This window comes from Sturnira hondurensis, unplaced genomic scaffold (genome assembly GCF_014824575.4).
Source record: "Sturnira hondurensis isolate 20B ecotype Veracruz unplaced genomic scaffold, ASM1482457v3 Scaffold0021795, whole genome shotgun sequence".
Lineage (NCBI taxonomy): Eukaryota > Metazoa > Chordata > Mammalia > Chiroptera > Phyllostomidae > Sturnira > Sturnira hondurensis.
The window spans coordinates 7,296,788-7,317,827 of NW_028094426.1; the positions used below are offsets into that span (position 1 = coordinate 7,296,788).

The following is a 21,040-nucleotide window of genomic DNA, read 5'->3' on the forward strand; positions in this document are numbered from 1 at the left end:
GGAAACAAAGAAACGTGGTCCAAATGACACAATAGATCAAAACTCTCCCAAAACAACTAAACAAAATGGAGGTAAGAAATCTATCACAGATGCAGAGTTCAAAACAATGGTTATAAAGATGCTCATGGAACTTAGTGAGGACCTCAGCAGTATAAAGAAGATCCAGTCACAAACAAAGGATACATTAATTGAAATAAAGAACAATGTATAGGGAAACAACAGTAGGGTGGATCAAGATGAGAATCAAACCACTGATTTGGAGCATAAGAAAGCAAAAAACAAAAAACAGAAACAAAAACCCAATCAGAACAACAAAGAGAAAAAATTATACAAAATAAAAATTAAAAAAACAAGGATAGTATAGAAAGCCTCTGGGACAACTTCAAGAGTTCCAACATGTCCACCATAGGGGTGCCAGAAGGAGAAGAGAAATAAGAAGAAATTAAAAATCTATTTGAAAAAAATAATGGAAAAAAACCTTCCCTAATTTGGTGAAGGAAAGAGACACGCAAGTGTAGAAAGCACTGAGAGTCTCACACAAGGTGGACGCAAAGAGGCCCACTCCAAGTTACATTACAATTAAAATGCCAGAGGTTAAAATAAAGATAAAGAGAAACTTAAACCCAGCAAGAGAAAAGTAGGTAGCTACTTACAGGGGAGTACATAAGACTGTCAGCTGATTTCTCTAAAGAAACTTTGCAGGCTAGAAGGGATTGGCAAGAAATATTCAAAGTCATGAGAAGCAGGGACCTACAGCCAAGATTGCTCTACACAGCAAAGCTATCATTCGGAATCAAAGGGCAGATAAAGAGCTTCCCAGACAAGAAAAAACTAAAGGAGTTCATCACCAAACCATCATTACACAAAATGTTAAAAGAACTTATTTAAGAAAATCAAAACTATGAACAATAAAATGGCAAAAATGAATATCTATTGACAACTAAATCTAAAAAATAAACAAAGCAAACAAGAGGAATAGAGAGTTGGATAAAGAGGAACAAATCATTTATAAAGAGAGTTTTTATGGTTACCAGATAGGACAGGGGTGTGGGGGAGAATGGGTGAAGAGGTGAGGGGATTAATAAGTACAAACAGGTAGTTACAGAACAGCCATGGGAACGGCCAGTAAAGTGCAATATAGGCAACAGTTTCAAATTAGCCACAAAACTCATACACATAAACTCATGGGCTTGAACAAAGCATGGGGAATGCCCGAGGGAGTCGGGGGTGGGTACTGGGTGGAGGTGGAGAAAGAGGGAAAAATCAGGACAACTGCAATAGCATAATCAATACAATATAATTTAAAAATAAGTAAATAAATGAAATTTGCATTCCTTTCTCCCTCCCTTTAAGTTGATTTCTAAAATTCCACGACACAGAACACATGAAAGAGCTTAAGTATTTAAGAGGACAAACTGTTTACCCTTCATGATAAATTCTATTAAAAGAAAAGTAAGTGCCCATGTTTTCCTTTGATTAAGTGTAATGTTGTGCCCCACCCCCAAAAGGTAGCTACTGCTGATTGAACACTTAATTTGTGCAATGCATGTAATGTTATACAGCCGTTACAACCAACCATCCTATAAACATCCTAGATATACACCCCATTTTACAGATGAGAAAACTGAGATTCAGAGATGTTAAATGACTTGCTGAACGACTAAACTATCTAATAAGATTAAAGATGGAATACAAACCTAGGTATTTCTGATCCCAAAGTCTGTCTTCCGAATCCCATAGAAATAGCTTTGTTATCTACTGAATACAATGGTCTTTAAATATTTAGCTTAATTATTAGTAGACTTTCAAAAAAAAAAGGTTACATTATCCTCAATAAAAACTAGGTTTTTAAATAGTAAATCAGTATTACAGAGTGTTAAGCCCACATCTTACAACTTCCAAAATGAAACTGACCAACTGAAATGTCCTTGCATTAACTAACAAATACCACAATAGGTAAGTTTAGCATGCTGGGTATCATGATTTTTTAATATCACATTTCTGGAAAGGGTAGGAGGACATTTTTAATCCTGACTTGGATAAACAGGGCCCACTAATTGGCTTCCTCTCAATGCCTAAATATAGAGGAGCCCTTTTGTCTAGGTTCAATATTAATTTAGTTGGTGTCAATATAAAGGAGAAAGTTGGAATCAAAATGCATTAATTTCTGAATCATATTTTTACGTTCAAATGAGCCTTTTATGTACGGTGTACAAATAATTATAATAGAAGCATTAATCACAATAGCTCAGATTCCACCCCTCTTTTAAAGGCAGCAAGGGAATAATGGTAGGAGGGGAAATGCAAAAGACAGTAAAAGCCTTGGGCATCCAGGGCACATAACCTCTGGTATTTAGGTGAACAAATGGACAGTGTGTTTGCAGTTACCCCAGATCATCCTCCTTGACCACCTGTCCAAGATGAAACTGTTTCCCTATTAAATCTGATTTCCTAGTCTGTAAACTCATCTGGCACATTTCCTTGGAAATGGGACTTTTTACTCAATGTTATATTCTCTAAGGATCCTATCACGGTGCCCCCAGTGTTGGTCTTTAATAAATCTCTGCCGCTGAAGTGAAGAGTTATTAAATCTTCCACATTTCTGTGTACTGTACAAATTGAAACCAGAGTTAAATAATGGTACTTTGGGAAACAGCGGCTACTTTCCCTTCTGCAGAACCTCTCCAAAACTGCTCATAGTATAACTCTGATGTAACTACAGCCCCTAAAGTAGTTTCTGTGTTTGAACAGTTCAACCAAAACATACAGAAGTTTGAGAGGATGAAACACATTACAAACCACTTGGAGTCGGAAGTTCCCCTAAGTGGATCCCACAGAGAATCTGCCCAGCCTTGGTTACGGCACAGGCAGAACAGGTATTACAGGTTTCTAGTTGGAACTCTTTTCTTTACTTCACACTGCGTCCCCTCTGAACGTCTCAGATTTTATCATTGCCGATTTAAAATTGATTAGGGATGTGGGTGAACGAAACATTGTCCAGAGATCTGTAAAAATGATGTCTAGGATACTCACAGAAAAGGTTCCTATCTAGAAATAAGAGTCTTTTGATACTAGAGTCATTATATGAACTGAGAGGAAACCAGGGTTTAACAACCAAGAAGGGACGTACTTGCATCTTAGGTTTCTAATGAGAACAAAAACATTTGCTGAGCATCCAGTATGAACCAGGTTAGGATGTATGTGTGGAAGCTTGACCTGAATAGTGTAACATAGTATATGTCTGTTACAAAGCAACTTACAGAATAGTAAGAAAACCAAACCTCACACTGCAGTTTTCAGAAGACCTGCAACACATCCATCATCCTCGCCCCATTGAGCAAAGAATTTCAAGCAACTCCAAAAACTGTAACCTTTAAGGTGTATTGCACAATCTGAGTGGGTCTTCTGGAGAAGAGAGCAAGACCGTTTTTGTTTTGTATGAGGGGGAACTGGTTTGCTTTTCTGAAGAGAAAAGTAGAGGAGAAATGGGTTGGGCTGGGAGAAGGGGAGAATGTGTTTACTTTGGAAACTTTCAATTTACAGTGTCTGTGTTACCCACAGGTAGAAACCCAAAAAATGGGTTTGCAGCTGGGGAGAGAAGATGGCGAGAGATAAAAATTTATGAGGTTTCTCACTATAAATGTTATAGTAAGAAAACAAGCTCACTCGGGGACAGTGGCTCTACCAAGAAGAATGACATGGGAAAGATAAGCATAGTGGCCCCCAGTATTTAAGGCAGAGGATGAGCCTCCTCAGCAGAGGTCAAAAGGGTGATCTTTTAAGCAACATCCTAAAAAACCTTTAGAGTTACTGCGGATCAACAGCAGTAGGAAAAGTTTCTCTTGGGAGAAAAAATAAAAATGCTAAAAAATAAATACTGATCACTCCTTTAAAACTGAAAGAACGGAAGAAAAAATGGGATAAAAGTTAACTCAATTTGGATGGTGGCAGGAAAAATGTAGGAGAAACAAAGTTCTTGGGCAGCCTTACCTTTCTCTAGAAAGAAGGAGCAGAGGTTCTTGGATAACCTCTGCAGAGGTGACTAGCGTCCGTTTAAAGGGTCACTGAGGATTACTGAGGACCCAAGTGAGAACTGGTAATCAGAAATTTACAATAGCCACAAATGGCAGAGTTATTTTATGTTTCCCAAGACCACAGAAAAGAGCGGATGGGTACATAGCCCACACAAAAACAACAACAAAAAAACCGAAAACAAAACAACAGGCCAAACTAGGAATAAAAAACATAAACAAGAAGCCAACCAGTTTTCCAGAGAACGCAAACTTGTTAGCAATGGACATCAGCAACAACACTAGAGGCACACGACCTCCTCTGAGACAGTGTCACAGGAAAAATCAAACCTAAGTAGCTTCAAATGCTGGTTCCTGGTTGATGACGATGGAGGTCAAGCTACTATTTTTTGTCAGGCATGAACAAGCGGGTAGGAGGTCGTGATACCTACTTGCACAAAATTTTGAACAAAGATAACATGAAAAGACCCAGTGTTGTTTCTAAGACTTAGGAGGTCCTAAATATTGGTGGGGGGGGGGGGGAGGAGGGGTGTAGCACGCACACATTTCCTGCATAAAGTGAGGACACTAGGCCAGGCTAGAGTCCCATCCCACTGTAAAGTGTGTCTTCGACTTAGCTGTGCTGGCCTCTGAATCTTGTGAGTTACTTTCTACCACCACCAGGAGTAATAAGGACACTATCCTATGTTTGTAAGGTGCGTGGCAGTTTAAAAAGCACTTACTTTTGTTATCTCATTCATTAGTCCTGACAACCACCATCTGAGGTGGACAGAATAGTTAACTGCCATCAATTTGTGTATGAGGAAACAGAGAGGCAGCAGATTAAATGACTGGCCCTAGGCCAATTTAATGTTCACTTGGTTATCTTTGTAACGCTGCTGAAGTTCATCAAAAAGACAACCTGCATTTCAACGGGTTGAGAGCAAAGAGCTTTGCTCAACCGTATAGAAAATAGGCTCCCTTTGCCTTTTTTTTTAAAGCTGACTTTATTTGTATCTTACTTTGAATTGTGCTGAAATTTGCCCATCATTTCACATGTCCTTTTTTAAAAGGCACAAGTTAAACACTATCCATAAATCAGAGAAAGTACCTAAAATCAGGCACAGTATGTAAAAGTACCCTGATGGGTGGCTGGCTAGATGTTTGTTGATACGCAAAACACCTGACAGACTCCTAAAAATTCTTCAGTAATTTAATACACATTACAATCTTTCCTGCATTCTATGTTAATACGTATAATTCACTCATCACAGAGGAGCTACAATTTTAACGAGGATAACCTCTAGTTTGCTTTCTTCCCTGCACACAAGTAATGCCCACAAGGAAGCAGGGGACTAGAGACGGGGATGAAATTTAGAAAACCTATTAAAGTAAGAAAGAAAATATTCGCCATCTTCACTGCTCTCTAACTACAACTTAGCATTTCCTTCCATTACGAATGCAGACAGGAAGCCACAGTTGCATAAGCAGCACCTCTGATTTTTGTCACCAATAGAATTCAGACATTTTATATCACATTATAATCATCGCAGGTATACTTACACCCGTCACTTCAAAATCACCCTAGTTATTACACTTACCTCTCTACATTACTTAATGTTGCTGTATCAATAATTTATTCAAAAATTGTCACACATATATATATATATTTCAATATGATCGGCCTGCTTTGCAATTGTGTGTGTGTGTGTGTAACATAAATGCACTTCCTCTCCTAAACTCTGAAATGTTCATTTTGGTTTTTTAGGAAGCTCTTTGCTCCCTAACCCCTACCACCATCATCAGTGATAAAATGTCTAAGGTAAACAACTACTGCTTGTCACTACCCAAAGACCCATCACCTGTGTGGCTATACAACTGATAGAGCATGGTCTGAGAAAAAGAGAGAGAGAGAACAGCCAGGATGGGGAGGTCAGGTGGGTGGTAGAGGAAATGGGCTGGGGGAAAGAGGTGGTCTTATCTTCCTAGCAATTAGAAGGAAACAGGAATGAGTAAAGGAAAGCAAGTACATACACATTCACGGAAATCACCACGTAGGCTGTGACCCTGCTTTGGGGAGGCAGAAAGAAGGAAGACTGTGTCCCCACTGGAAAAAAGATGCACAGACTGAACTGTGAAAGAACAGTGATGAAAGATGACACGCTAATGGGTGTTTGGTAGAAGAGTCAGCCACGCTCTTAGTTCAAGACTACAAAGTGCCCAAACAGGAAGCCCAGGTTTACTCATATTCCTATAGTTCTCCCCAGCTCCCGCATACCCAGAGTAAAACTTCCACTAGAGGCCCTCCACCAAGACACAGGAACTACCTTCAGAAGCCTACAGCTAGAGATCCTCCACACTTGCTTTAAAAATGAGGGGAAAGGCAAGATAACAGTAAAGGGATGTATCTATCCAAAGAAATATTGCAAATGAATTTACGTTTCCCAGAACTGTCAGTTCTATACATCATGAGTTGGCTGGTTTAAGGACATATTTACCTACACAATATTGTTTCTACGTAAAAGTGAACTACAGACTGAGAACTTATTTCATTAATTATCTTCCAAAGCACCAAATAAATGCCAAATGTAGCAACAACAACAAAAAAATAAAACAGTAAAAGTTTAAGAAATGATAAAAACATTAAGATGCCCGGGCTGGTGTGGCTTAGTGGATTGAGCACCAGCCTGTGGACTGACACGTCACCAGTTCAACTCCCAGTCAGGGCACATGCCTGGGTTTGTGGGATATGAAAGAGGCAACCAATCGATGTTTCTCTCACATGGTTCTCTCCCTCTCTGTCCCCCTCCCTCCCCATCTCTCTAAAAAAAAAATAAGTAAGAAATAAAAGAAAAAAATTTAAGACAGTGATAAGTATATTTTAATAGAAATAATAAGGATTACTTTGATATTTTACACAAATTTTAGTTGATTACACTTAAAAGTTATCAAATTCTAGAATACACATAGCCTAAATCAAGCTTAAATTTAGTACAGTACACAAATTCAATGTTTTAATGTAAATTTTAAAACATACACAAAGATGGGCTATTTTCCTATGCTATTCTCCTATAAAAACATTTATTAATAAAAAGCCTTCTTGCCCTGGCTGGTGTAGCTCAGTGGATTGAGCGCGGGACTGGGAACCAAGCAACCACGGTTCGATTCCCAGTCAGGGCACATGCCTGGGTTGCAGGCCAGTTCCCAGCAGGGGACACACAGGAGGCAACCATACATTTATGTTTCTCCCCCTCTCACCTACCCTTCCCCTCTAAAGATAAATTAATTTAAAAATCTTTAAAAAAATTAAAAGCCTTCTTTTCCTTTTTCATTTTAAAGAAAACACATTCTCAATCAGAAAACCAAAAGAAATAATACATGATGTAACAAAATGTTATTTTTAAAAATGAAGCAAAAACTGTGAAGGTATGACATTTTAAAAATTAGAATATTTTGTGGACTTATGAGCAAAAAGTAGCTTTAAAAACACTTTGTTATTCTTATAAATTAATGTTCAAATAATGTCAACTCAAGTTAATGTACAGCTTACTGCTACTTGAAAATGCCAGAAGGAAACGACGCATCAACTACGAACACTGAATAAAACGAAAGGGCCACTACATTCTACCAAAGCAATTACAAATGTTGACCCTTCTAGACTTGCAAAATTGGTACTTGCCTCATTATACTGTTTTTACCTCCCCTATAATTTCAAGTATTATTTCATCCCCACCTTGCTAATACTTGGAATGAAATTACTACCCAATTTTCTGTTTGTAAGGTCCACATTCTTACAAGGTGCAATGTCTCAGTGCACTGTTCTTTAGTGAAGTTCACCAAGCTATCTGACCAGCGCGGTGCTGAGACCCTGAATCTGAATGGCCGGACTAGAAAGTGTACACAAGAGGCTCCTTGTCGTTTTGGTTCCTCTACATCTTAAAATGACATTGTAAGAAAAGAAAACTGTCTTCATAGACATGAGTTGAAAAAATCAATTAATTATATCCAGCAAGTTCATGATAAAAAGTGACCAATTTTACCCACAAATAACCCATTTTCTTTGCCTACTTGCCTCAGCAGAGAACATTCCTCGAAGTGTTCAATGTAACACTCAAATAAGAGTCAAAATTTAGAACCCATTTGAGCCCATTTCTCATGAAGAACAATACACTAAATTTGTGGTTATTTTTTAAAGTACCTACCAAAATTGTGGCAGGGGGAAAAAATCCAAGTCCACCTGGCACACAGTAGGAACTCAGGAAGCAACTTGTTGACTGAAAGGCATTTAGTGCTAAAAACCTTCCATGAGAATAAAATGAGAGTTGGAACAGCAACTTGTTCCTCCCCATTCCGATTACTTAAATGTAAGTTCTGTACTAAGGAAAAGCTTATTAAACTAAAGCAAATGTACAATAATTTCATTGTATATTAAAATAAGCTTGTGTTTCAACGTAAATATAAAGCACTTGCAAAAGCAATGAACTTAATGGTGAACTTCCTGCATCTTCCCAAAAAACAACTGCATCACAGTGTAACTGCATTTCAGAAGTTAAAAGATCTGATTTACGTTAGATGAATAATGGTGGTCTGGGTTTTGTCCTGGGTTGCTGGTTTTTTTGCCACTTACATAAATGGTGCGTAAAAATCCATAATATGGAAACAAAAGTAAGGCTACTTTATAGCCCCAGGGAAATCTACTCATTTTATTTTTTATGAGAGATAACTAATTTAAATATCAAGATAATATTTCTTTCCTCTGCCCTGAAGGAAAGAACAGTCTGAGTTGTTTTGAAGCTGGCATCCACACACTCAATCTTGGCTAATTTCCAAAAGCACATATGTTATAGTAAACCCTCTTCTTTCAATGCCAAAAACTTTTTGCTCGTAGAAATTGTTTTACTGGCACATTCTCAACATATCAGTATTTCAATACCTGCTAATCCTAGGGAAACAAGAGTGGCCAACACACTCCAGAAAAGTAGAAGTTCCATTTTAAATCTATAAAAAGTTGACTTTTTCTTTGACCGAGAGCCAATCTGTTACATCTGAGGGTTTAAAAATAGTAGTTCTCAACCTTGGGTGCCACTTTAGCATCACGGAGAGATGTTGAGTGTGTTTTACTACACAGCTATTAAGTCTATTATTAGGTCTTAATACATAAAAGACTTTCTTACAAACAAGCTAACAACATTTGTCTTAGGCACGAAGGAGAAACACATTTTGGCCAATTCTGATGGAAGTTTTATGACATTTTTTGAAGTGTTTTTCCAGTGAACACCAATGACTGACTCAAACTAGAGAAAGAGAGCCCACAAACAAACACAGATCTTCTATAATGAAAATGTACACTTGAAACCCATAAGAGCCTATTAACCAATGTCACCCCAATAAATTTTTTAAAAATTTTAAATTTCTAGGGACTTCAAGACAACAGCATAGGCAGACATGGCTTACCTCTTCGCACAAACACAACAAAATTACAACTGAGATATAGAACAACCACTGCTTAGAAGCTATAGAAATCTAGTTGAATGGGAGTCTGACAACCATGGAATTTAAAAAACCACATAGATCCAGTCTGAGCCAGGAGACTGGTGCCATATCTAAGATTCCATCAACCTGGCTAACACTGTTTGAACCACCTTGGAGATTCCCAGAGAGTCAGCCCCACCCAATTTACAGGCCCACCCAAACTGCTTTTCCATATGAATGGCTAGTCTTGGCTCAAGCTGCACAACTTCCTAAATCCTCTCAAACAAGCAGCAGCTGGCCTCAGTGAGCCCCAGGCTCAGAACTAGCAGCTCTATTCATAGCTTGGCATCCCCTGGGAACCTCCAAGCCCAGCACAAGCAGCAGCCACCTCAGACTGCTTTAGAGCTCAGGCAGGGTGGCCCCAGGCAAAACACAGGTGGGGGCTGATCTTGGCCTCCACCACCCAGGAAACCCCAGGACCAGCACACCCAGTGGACAGCTACAGACCACATCAGAGCACCCCCACCCTGCCCCTGCACAGCACATCCTCCATGGAGGGAGGAGGTTGGTGGTAAAGTAGTCACAGCCAGTCCTTGCAGCTGACTGGCCTGGGTACATCCCTCCCATTGATCTGACAGCAGCAACAGCTCAACTACAAGGGGTGAGTGGGTACTCAGCCCACAGGAAGGGCACATCTCGAATACCCTGCTTGGGTGTTGTGGGAGGCTGTGCCACTGGACCTTATGGGACACCTTCTGCATTAAGCCACACTACCAAGACATGGAGTCAAAAGAAACATGGCCCAAATGAAAGTACAGATCAAAACTTCAGAAAAAGAACCAAACGAAATGGAGATAAGAAATCTATCAGATACAGAATTCAAAACACTGGTTATAAGGATACTTAAAGAACTTGATGAGAAACTCACGGGCATAAAAAAGATCCAGCCAGAAACGAAGGATACACTAATTGAAATAAAGAACAATTTGCAGGGAAACAATAGTAGAATGGATGAAGCCAAGAATCAAATCAACAAGAAGAAAAGAAAATTCAAAAAATAACCAGGACACTGTTATTATCTTGTGGGACAACTTCAAGCAATCCAACATCCGCTTCAGAGGGCTGCTAGAGAGAGATGAGAAAGAATAAAAATTGGAAATTTATTTGAAAAAATAATGAGAGAAAATAAAATAATTAAAGAACACTTCCCTAATTTGGTGAAGGAAAGAGACATGCAAGTCCAGGAAGCACAGAAAATCCCAAACAAGATGGACGCAGAGGCCCACTCCAAAATGCATCATAACTAAAATGCTAAAGGTTAAAGATAAAGAGATGAAGGGGTGGGGATGGGTGACAGGTGAGGGGACTAAGAAGCACAGATACGTAGTTACAGAATAGTCATGGGGATGTGAAATACAGCGTAGGAAATGGAGTAGCCAAAGAGCTTATTCACGTTACCCACAGACATGAACAAGGGTGGGAATCTGCCTGAGGGAGCAGTGGGTGGAAGGGTGCAATGGGGGGGGAAACCAGGACAACTGTATAAGCATAATTAATAAAGTATAATTAAAACAAAAAATTTTAAAGATTTTATTTTTGGAGAGGGGAAAGGAAAGAGAAAGAGAAGGAGAGAACACCCAAGGTGCAAGAGAAACAGGATCGGATGCCTCTCTCCTGCCCCCAACCAGGGAGTAAACCTGAAACCCTGGCATGTGCCCTGACCAGGAATCAAACCAGTGACATTTCAGCTTGCAGGACGATGCCCAGTCCATTGAACCACACCAGTCTGGGCAAAAAATTAAAGAAAAAAAATTTGAATGGAAGTAGAAGACTAAAAGAAAAAAATTCCATCAAAATACTTAAGTTTTACATCCTGTCTGGTGTGGCCCAGTGAATTACGTCCTGGCCTATGAACCAAGAGGTCACCGGTCTGATTCCTAATTAAGGGCCCACGCCTGAGTCGCGGGCCAGATCCCTGCTTGGAAGCAACTGATGCATCTCTCACACATCAATGTGTCTCTCCCTCTAAGAAAAACAAAAACGAAACCCCTGAACCTTATGTTTTCCTACTCTCTTTGGGGAATGTTCTGCACATTTTTAACATTAAAGTATCAATGTATCTATCCCTGCTAATAAAGGACTTAATTTGTAAAAGCTTAAATTGGTTTTTCAAAGACACAATGCATTATACAGATAATATATTGTAGAACTGTACACTTAAAATCTTTATAATCTTATTAACCAATGTCACCCCAATAAATTTAACAAAATTTAAAAAACAAACTGAGTGCCAGACAGTTTAATGAAAGAATATTGTTTCTATTATAAATCCTTTGATTTAAATGAAAATGAAAACCTGACTGCTTTCTTTTATAAATGAAGTGCAAACTATTATCATTAATGCTATTATTATTATTGATTTGATTTTGCGTTTATTCATAAATTTTAGTCACGAAGGAAATATTTCTTTGGGTGATATTAAGATTATGCAGCTTTTGTACCCACCCCGAATTTGTTCAACTTAAATACACTTCATTATAAAGTGTAAAAATTTTAAAATTCATACTAGTTGACCCATCAACTCTACCCCTGTGAACTTACCTGAAAAAATGCCTTAAGGAATTTATGCTCAAGAATGTTTTTCACAGAATTAAATTATTTTAATAACAACATTATTATTTATTGTATTATTAACTAACCACTGAAAATAGGAAATTAGTGGAATATGTTATGATTATATCTTTACATCACGAAAACTGCAGTCCTCGTAGACTAAGAAATTGTCACCAGCGGCTGGGGAGAGAGGGAGGCTGAAAGCTGTCGCTGCGGAGGGCCTACCGCCAAAACCGTCACAGAAGCCAACTGTGCCCTCCCTGCCCTGCGATCTCCTTAACGCCACCAGACAGACAGTTTTCTGAAGGAGCCACGTCATCCTGCTGTAGAAAACAGCTTACTATTGTCCATTATACATAAACTGCAAAGTATGAACATGAAATCCTGGATATACATAAAACATAAACTCCCTAAGGCCTGTGATACAACCCCTACCTATATTTACGATAAAGAAATATTTCAAAGACTCTGGGGCGTAATTTCAACTGTTCAAATTAACCCATACCTGACTTTCTTTGGATTGAAATTTTTGACCTATTCTAATTTGCACAGCATAACAGCTTTAAGAAAATATTTAATTAGTACAATGTTCAGGAAAAAGAAACAAACCATGTTTGAAACGAATGATATTCATCACTGAAGCTATTTCGGTATTAAGTAAACTGTACAGAGTTTTAAACAAAGTGCTTAACAATGGAATACTACAGGGTGGGGCAAAAACAGAGTTATAGTTGTGAGTACAAAAAACACAGTTTATTCTTGTATTATTATTATTATATTATTTTCCCACACAAACAACTGTAAACCTGCTTTTGCCCCACCCTGTAAGCAGAAGGTAAAATTATAATGACTTGTAGATGTGTAAGAAAGTGTTACAGCAACTATCTAGTGCAAAAAGCAGAGTACTAAAAGGTATGTAGATCACAGCTACTAGCATCCAAAAATGGGTGAAAGTGAAGTTGAGGGTAACCTCCAAAAATATTTTAATAATATTAAACAAAATAGACATAAGGCAATTTTTCTAGGCCTAAAGGCCTAGTTTGTTTCTTTTGAGATCCAGATTTAAGTAAAGAAATAAAGAATAAAACTACATGCACAGCTGTTTGCTTCTAGGAATACAAACAGGAGGAAATAAACAGAGGGAGGCTAATGTCTGTGCGACTGGGCTAACGACTTCACTCCCAGCTGTGTTTTAATTTGTATTACTCAACAGTAACAAACCCTTTTTATGACAGAGGCTGAGAATTTCCATTTGTGCCCAGTGAAAGTTAGAGGCACACCAGAAAATACTCAGACTGTTTGAATCAGTAATTTACTGTCTGATCTATATTCTAAATTGTGCAACATCAGTTGAATTATTCAGGAGTTAACTCTAATTTAATGCCATTTAAAAGCAGAGATGAGGACTCTGCTCAAGATGGAGGCACAGGTAAGACACGCTTCACCTCCCTGTATAACCACAAGGAGGACCACAACTAACCTCAAAACAAAAAACACCCAGAACTGCCAGATAATGAAACTGCATGGAAGTCTTTACAAGCAAGGTTTTAAAGAAGCCATATTCATCCAGATGGGTAGGAGGGGGTGGAGGGAACATGGCGTGTTGGCTCTGTGAGGTGGCTGGTGGAACAGGCGGTCCCACATTCCCGTGCGGTGGATAAAAATCAGGAGGGCTACCTTGGGGCAGTCCCAGCCCCAGGCCAGACTGCCCAGTTCCAGCACTGGGAAGAAAAGAAACTGGGGCTGCAGAAGAAACTGCTGGTGTCTCAGGAGAGTTCATTTAAAGGGCCAGCATGGTCCTAGAATGCACACAATCCCACCCACTCTGGGGACCACCACGAGGGCAACAGTTAGAAGGGCGCCAGTTGCATACAGGAGTGGGGGAAGTGACTGGAAATGAGGCGAGTGCAAACCAAGTCTCAGGTAGCCAGGCAGCGACACTGTCCCCTCTTCAATCACTCCCCGACATACAGGGCCACAAAGTGGTGCAGCAGGTTACCCCACTCCAGCAAATACTCAATGTTCTACCCCATGCAATTCAATCAGAGACAAAGCAGCTCTACCTAATACACAGAAACAAACACAGGGAGGCTGCCAAATTGAGGAGACGAAGATACATGGCCCAAATGAAAGAACAGACCAAAACCCCAGAAAAAGAGCTAAATGAAACTGAGATAGCTAACCTTTCAAATGCAGAGTTCAAAACACTGGTGATAAGGATGCTCAGAGAACTCACCGAGTATGGCAACAACAAAAAGGAAGAAATGAAGGTTATACTAAGTGAAATAATGACAAATCCAGGAGGAAATAACAGTGAAGAGAAGAAAGCCAGAGTTCAAATCAACAATTTGGAACACAAAGAAGAAATAAACATTCAAGGAGAACAGAATGAAGAAGTAAGAATTCAAAAAAAACAAGGAGAGTGCTAAGAAGACTCTGGGACATCTCCAAACGTGCCAATATCTGAATCATAGGGATACCAGAAAAAGATAAAGAGCAAGAAATTGAAAACATATCTGAAAAAATAACGAAAGAAAACTTTCCTAATTTGACAAAGGAAACAGACATACAAGTCCAGCAAGTACGAGTCTCAACCACGTTGGACCCCAAAAAGACCATACCAAGACACACCACAATTAAAATGCCAAGGTTAAAGATAAAGAAAGAAAGCAGCAAGAGAAAAGCAGAGTTACCTACAAATGAGTTCCCATAAGACCCTCAGCTGATTTCTCAAAAGAAACTTTGCAGACAAGAAGAGGCTGGAAAGAAGTATTCAAAGTGATGAAAAGCAAGGAGCTACAACCTAAATCACTGTACCCAGCAAAGCTATCATTTAGAATGGAAGGGCAGATAAAGTGCTTCCCAGACAAGGTAAAACTCCTAAAGGAGTCCTTCATCATCAAGCCATCATTACATAAAATGTTAAAAGGACTCATTTAAGAAAAAGAAGATCATAGCTATGAACATTAAAGTGACAACTCACAACTATCAACAACTGAATCAAAAAACAAAAACAAACTAAGCAAACTACCACAACAGCAACAGAATCTCATAGGTATGGGGTTCATCTGGAGAATTATCAGCTGGGATGGGGAAAGGGGAAATGGGAATTAAAAAGCATAATTGGTAGGAACAAAATAGACATGGGCACATTAAGAGTAGTGTAGTAAGTGGAGAAGCCAAAGAACTTATATGCACGACTCAGGGATATGAACTAAGGGGGAAACTGCTGGAGAGAGAGCGGATCCTGAACAGAGTGGGGCAAAGGGGGAAAAATTGGGACAACTGTAATACCACACTCAATAAAATATACTTTAAAAATAAATAAATAAAAGCAGAAGTAGTGGCAGAGCTGCCAGATCACTATATATTAAGGGACTTAAAATATAGGGAGGATGGGCAAATGAAAATTATACTTATTGCTTCAGTAAGACAAGTCAATTAATCAAGCAAGCTGGCTTAGACCAAGGTCAGTTTCTACCGTTAGATCACAACTGCAAGTAGCCCTGTTCCTTACACTTTAAAACCTATAGTAAAATTTCCATAGCCACAGAGATCAGGGAGGCAGGGATATGTTCAAATGTAAGTAAAGTAATACATTAGCAGGTGAATGCCTTTTTTATAGCTACTTTAGACATCAGTTCCCTCTTTCTTTTTCTCCTCTTTTAAATGAGAACTGTAATGTCAATGGAAGCCCAGACCCATAAAAAATCAAGAAAGTAACATGCAAAAATGTACTATAAAACAGAGATCCTTCAAATTATCAATTTTTTAATGCCAGCATAAGACGACTACTTTTACACGGGACACTTTATAAGAAAGTACTGTATGTACACAGCAGGGGAGAGGTGGTAGGCTGGAGGCGATGAATGGCCATGGGAAAAATACAAAAAATGAAGTCTCAAAAAAAAGGTACACTGATTTTCAACCTAATTTTATAGAATTAACTTTCTAAAATTTTACTACAAATGTAATCTCCAATTTATGACAATAGTTGTGTCAGTTAAAATGTGTTGAAGTGTTTTTTTTTCTCTTAAAAAGCTGGTCATAATAGATACAACATAGATTACATAAAAGGATCAATAAATTCCACATGTGGTTACTAATTAAAACTTCTGTTGCATTTTAAAAAACTAGTGAGTATTAAATAATGATTACCTATTTTTATATTGCAGATGGAGGGTTACCATAAAGGTGAATTGCTCCAAGATGGTTTCCAGTAGGGTACCAACTCACAGGGGCCAACCCACCCGAAGACTAACCCCAGGCCTGCCAGTTCTCTAAGGTTCAGGTCCCTCGTTTCCAAGGAGATGAAACGCTTACACAGTGAGAGGTACATAAATGCTCAGCAACTGGGGGGTAGGTCCCTGTGGCACATGTAATAAGTGACAATGCATATAAAACACTCAGCAGTGCCTAGAGTATAGTTAAGTGCCCCATAAATAGTAGACAGGCACTTAGAACAAATAACACGAATGTAGTCTCTAAGCCAAATAAGTATTTTCTCAAAATCTTAAAAAAGTAAAAAAACTCCACTATTAGCATGCAACTTTTAATCTCAAGTATCTAGCACCATTCCTAGAAAATAGCAGGTACAGGATAAACACTGTTACATGACTTGATAATTATCGAAATCAGTGACGGAGCTCTGAGTATTACTAGTTTGAGACCTTGTTTATTTCATCTTTGCATTCCAGTGCCTGGCAGATTACATAACACAGCATTCAGCTCCTTCTTTTTTCATTTGATATAAATATGAATTTATTTGAACATTTAAAAGTTTAAAGTCAAGGCAACAAGCTTTGTGTCTGGACTATGACATCCGCAGGGTAAAGGCCAGGTCTGTCCAGCACATTGCGATATTCCTAATAGTCAATGTTTAACACATATTAGAGGCTCAAATATTTAAGTAAGTGCCTGAATTTTTTTAATGTTCTGTAGAAAGAGAAAAACAAAATCATGATCTCTAACCAGAGTTCATACCAAACATATAAGAAGGTTATGATGAAAAATTTACTGCTGGGAAGCTTTTTAAAGAAAAAAGTCTTGGTTTATGTCCAGTGTCTCTCAATAAAGCTAGGAAAAAAGAAAAGACAGTCCAATAGCCACGAGTGGAAAATTTATTTGAACAAATAATAAAGGAGAACTTCCTCAGTCTGGCAAAGGAAATAGACTTCCAGGAAATCCAGGAAGCTCAGAGAGTGCCAAAGAAGTTGGACCCAAGAAGGAACACACCAAGGCACATCATAATTACATTAGCCAAGATGAAAATGAAGGAGAGAATTCTAGAAGCGCAAGAGATAAGGGGACAGTCACCTACAAAGGAGTACCCATCAGACTGTCAGCAGATTTCTCAAAAGAGACCTTACAGGCAAGAAGGGGCTGGAAAGAAGTATTCCAAGTCAAGAAATGCAAAGACCTACAGCCAAGATTGCTTTATCCAGCAAAACTTTCATTTAGAATGGAAGGACAGATAAAGTGCTTCTCAGATAAGGTCAAGTTAAAGGAGTTCATCATCACCAAGCCCTTATTATATGAAATGTTAAAGGGACTTATCTAAGAAAAAGAAGATAAAAAATATGAACAGTAAAAGGACAGCAAATTCACAGCTATTAACAACCACACCTAAAACAAAAGCAAACTAAGAGGACAGCTAGATCGGGAGTGGAAACATAGAAATAGAGATCACATGGAAGGTTAGCAACAGGGGAGTGGGAGGAGGAGAAGGGGGAGAAGGTACAGAGAATAAGTAGCATGGATGGTAGGTAGAAAATAGACAGGGGGGAGGGCAGGAATACTATGGGAAATACAGAATCTAAAGAATGTATGACACATGGACATGAACGAAAGGGGGGGATTAGTGGAGGAGGGGTGTGCAGCCTGGAGGGGAGTGAAGGAGTGAAGGGGGGAAACAGGACAACTGTAATGGCATAATCAATAAACTTTATTTTTTTAAAAATTTAAAAAAGAAAGAAAGAAAAGAAAGTCCTGAAGTGACAAGGAGAGTAAGCTTATTGCAGTAATGGCCTAACAACAGTGTTATCATTTCGGGTCCCATAAATATTTACTCTAAACAGCACACTGAATTTTTGTGTGCTTTCTTAACAAAACTGAAACAATCCGTACTGGTCACATACAGTTTTACCAATAATATATACCATTTGCTTTCTAACCCAAGAAGCTCCATGCCACCGACTTCCTATCCAACTTTTCATAAAGCTCTATAAACATCTCTAATTATTTCCTCTTCTGTTTCCCGAAAGTTGTAATAACTGGCTTGGTTCCACGCCCTAAAAGAAAAAAACCAAAGAAAGGAAATGCTCCTATCTAATCTTTTTGACCCCTCTGCCAATTCAAGAGCACAGTCCTAGGGAGGTCCCTGCAATACTAACTTTGAGGATAATAAACGACCTAGGAAACTTCAAAAAGCAAGATTATAAAATGGAAACTATTTTCTAATACAAATAATTCTCTTAAAAAGCAACCAAAGTAAAAGCCATAATTAGGAAACATCTCAGCCCCGGCTGATGTGGCTCTGTGGACTGAGCGCCAGCCTGCAAAATTAAGGGTCTCCAGTTCGATTCCCTGTCAGGGCACATGTCTGGGTTGCAGGCCAGGTCTCTGGTTGGGAGTGTGTAGAGGCAAGCAGTCAATCTCTCTCTTGCGCATCAATATTTCCCTTCCTCTCCTTCCTCCTCCCTTCTCCTCTCTCTAAAAATAAATAAAGTCTCAAGAAAGAAAAAAAAATTGACAACCACTAGATTGGCAAAAATATAAAAGTTAGACAGTATCAAGTGCTGGCAAAGATGTGATGCAACAAGAACTCATGTTGGAGAGATTATAATAGCACAAAAAGTATGAAAAATAATTTAGATTTATATAATCAAGTTGAAATGCACATACCTTATGACATCAATTATGCTCATAGTTACTTTTCTAAAGAAATCCTTATAAATGTGCTTGAGGAGGCATACAGTAATGTTCACACAAGAGCCAGGAAATAGAATAGGAAACAAATATCCACCAACAGGAAATAGTTAAGCTACGGTATAATCATACACTAAAATGCTACAGACATAAAAATAAACTACATCAACTGTGGATGAATCTCATAAATAATGATATCTAACAGAATAAGCAAATCACATACAGAGTGACTTCACTTTTGTAAAGGTTAAAAAGGAGAAATGGGAAGTTAAATCATGGATCGTATGTGAACTCAAGCAATTGTGGTAACATTTAAAGAAAACCATGAGAATGTTATAAACACAAACTAATGTACAGTGTCTACCAATGCGGGGGCAGAAGAATGGGGTCAAAGAGGGTCTTCAGAGGTCTGAGCATGTTCTATAGCTAAAGCTGAGTATCCGGTACAGTGGTTATTCATTTTGTTTTTCTTCATCTCTGACAAGTTATATTTCCTCGGTATATATTAAGTTCTTCACAATGAAATATAACACACACTCAAAAAGGTTTTAAAAAGTCTTAGATGAGATAAAAGAAGCGGCGAAATATTTCACCCACAGAGATTGGACTATTGCTAACTGCATAAAGTACACTCACCTGTATTGGACAGTTTACGTCACATAGATTAAACCTGCCTTGCACCTTCCAACAGAACAAGGATAACCAAAGAGTCAGAGGCCAGAAAGTAATTATTAACAATTATTCTTCATGTTACAGAGTCCCTCCTTACCAGTTTATAGTCAAATTATTCCCAGGTGGTTCTGGGAATCCGTGAATCTTCTACTGTTGTTATTCTTATTCTATTGCCTATTAGGCAACTTTGTGGTTTAAAGATTATGAAATTTTGCTCTGATTCACTACACAGTTTCAACTTTGAAAGTGACTAACAGCAGAAAGATGAGATTAAATATTTACATTTACAGTATTTTAATAATACCAATGTAAAAAAAAAAACTTTATAAACAAAAATTAAGAAAATATTCACCAGAAAACCCTGATCCTTGGATTTTAGACTTGACTTAGTACTTGGTCTGTAGCACTACATAAAGTAATTAAATCACTGTCCTTCAGCATTTGCAAACATCATTAATGTTTCATATTTTCAAAGAGTTTACAGTTGGAAAATGTAATTTTTAATAAAAAGATACTTAAAATATTTTAGAAAAACCTACAGTGCAAATACCAAAGCAATAAATGAGCGTATCTCTGCTCAGTAGCCCAAGGGTTCACAATGTCTACCTACACCCCTTACACAGGCAGAGCCCAGAAATCCTGGGGCTAACCATTATACCATAGGCCAAGTGTCACGGTCTCCATCTGTTAGTCTCATGGTCACTTTTCTCTAACATTCTACTGAACTGAAATCCATTAAGCTTCACAATGCCCAAGTTCAGACCATCTCTATTCCATCTTTCAATCCACCCCTTGAACCAGCATTAGCCCTATGAGGTTTTGTTCTATCTGTCCAAGCCTTTACTTCACCTCTATCTTGTAAAACGAACTACCTATGGAAGCGTTCCTCCATCATCAGCAACTCCCCTATGCCCTCAATTTCTTCTCAAAGCACCACCCCAACACCCTGGCTGTTAAAGACTTCCCTCTGAGGACAACAGGCGTCCTGCTGCCCTCTCCCACTCTTCAAGACCCTTCAACCACCTGAGCCATTCATTCCCTCATCCCAGGACCCTGTCATCCCCAAAACATAACATGGCACAACCAAAATCCCCACCAGCTTTACAATATGTTTCCAATGCTTCCTATGTATCCACTCCTTGACTCTGAGCTGGCTTTGTGACTTCCTTTGACCAACAGAAAGTGGCGGAAGTGACGCTGTCCAAATTCTGAGCTCAGGCCTCAGGAGCTAGAGCACTTGGACTCCTTCGCTTTTCTGGCACAAATGACACCTGCTTTCACCACAACAGTGAACCTGGGCAAGCCTACTGGAGGACGAGAGATCACCCAAAGACAGCCGAGTCCAG

The 21,040-nt window shown here is 38.7% G+C and overlaps 1 protein-coding gene and 1 long non-coding RNA gene across 13 annotated transcripts in view; both read right to left on the bottom strand.

The window, feature by feature from the left end:
* PLEKHA5 (pleckstrin homology domain containing A5) overlaps positions 1 to 21,040 on the bottom strand; it is a 202,623-nt gene that overhangs the window by 165,989 nt on the left and 15,594 nt on the right. The window lies entirely within an intron of this gene.
* LOC118978438 (uncharacterized) lies at positions 5,699 to 19,573 on the bottom strand. The gene is made up of 3 exons (XR_005064707.1): positions 19,560 to 19,573; positions 12,601 to 12,604; positions 5,699 to 5,986 (listed from the first exon to the last, which is right to left on the bottom strand). It is a non-coding gene; the product is annotated as an uncharacterized LOC118978438 (long non-coding RNA).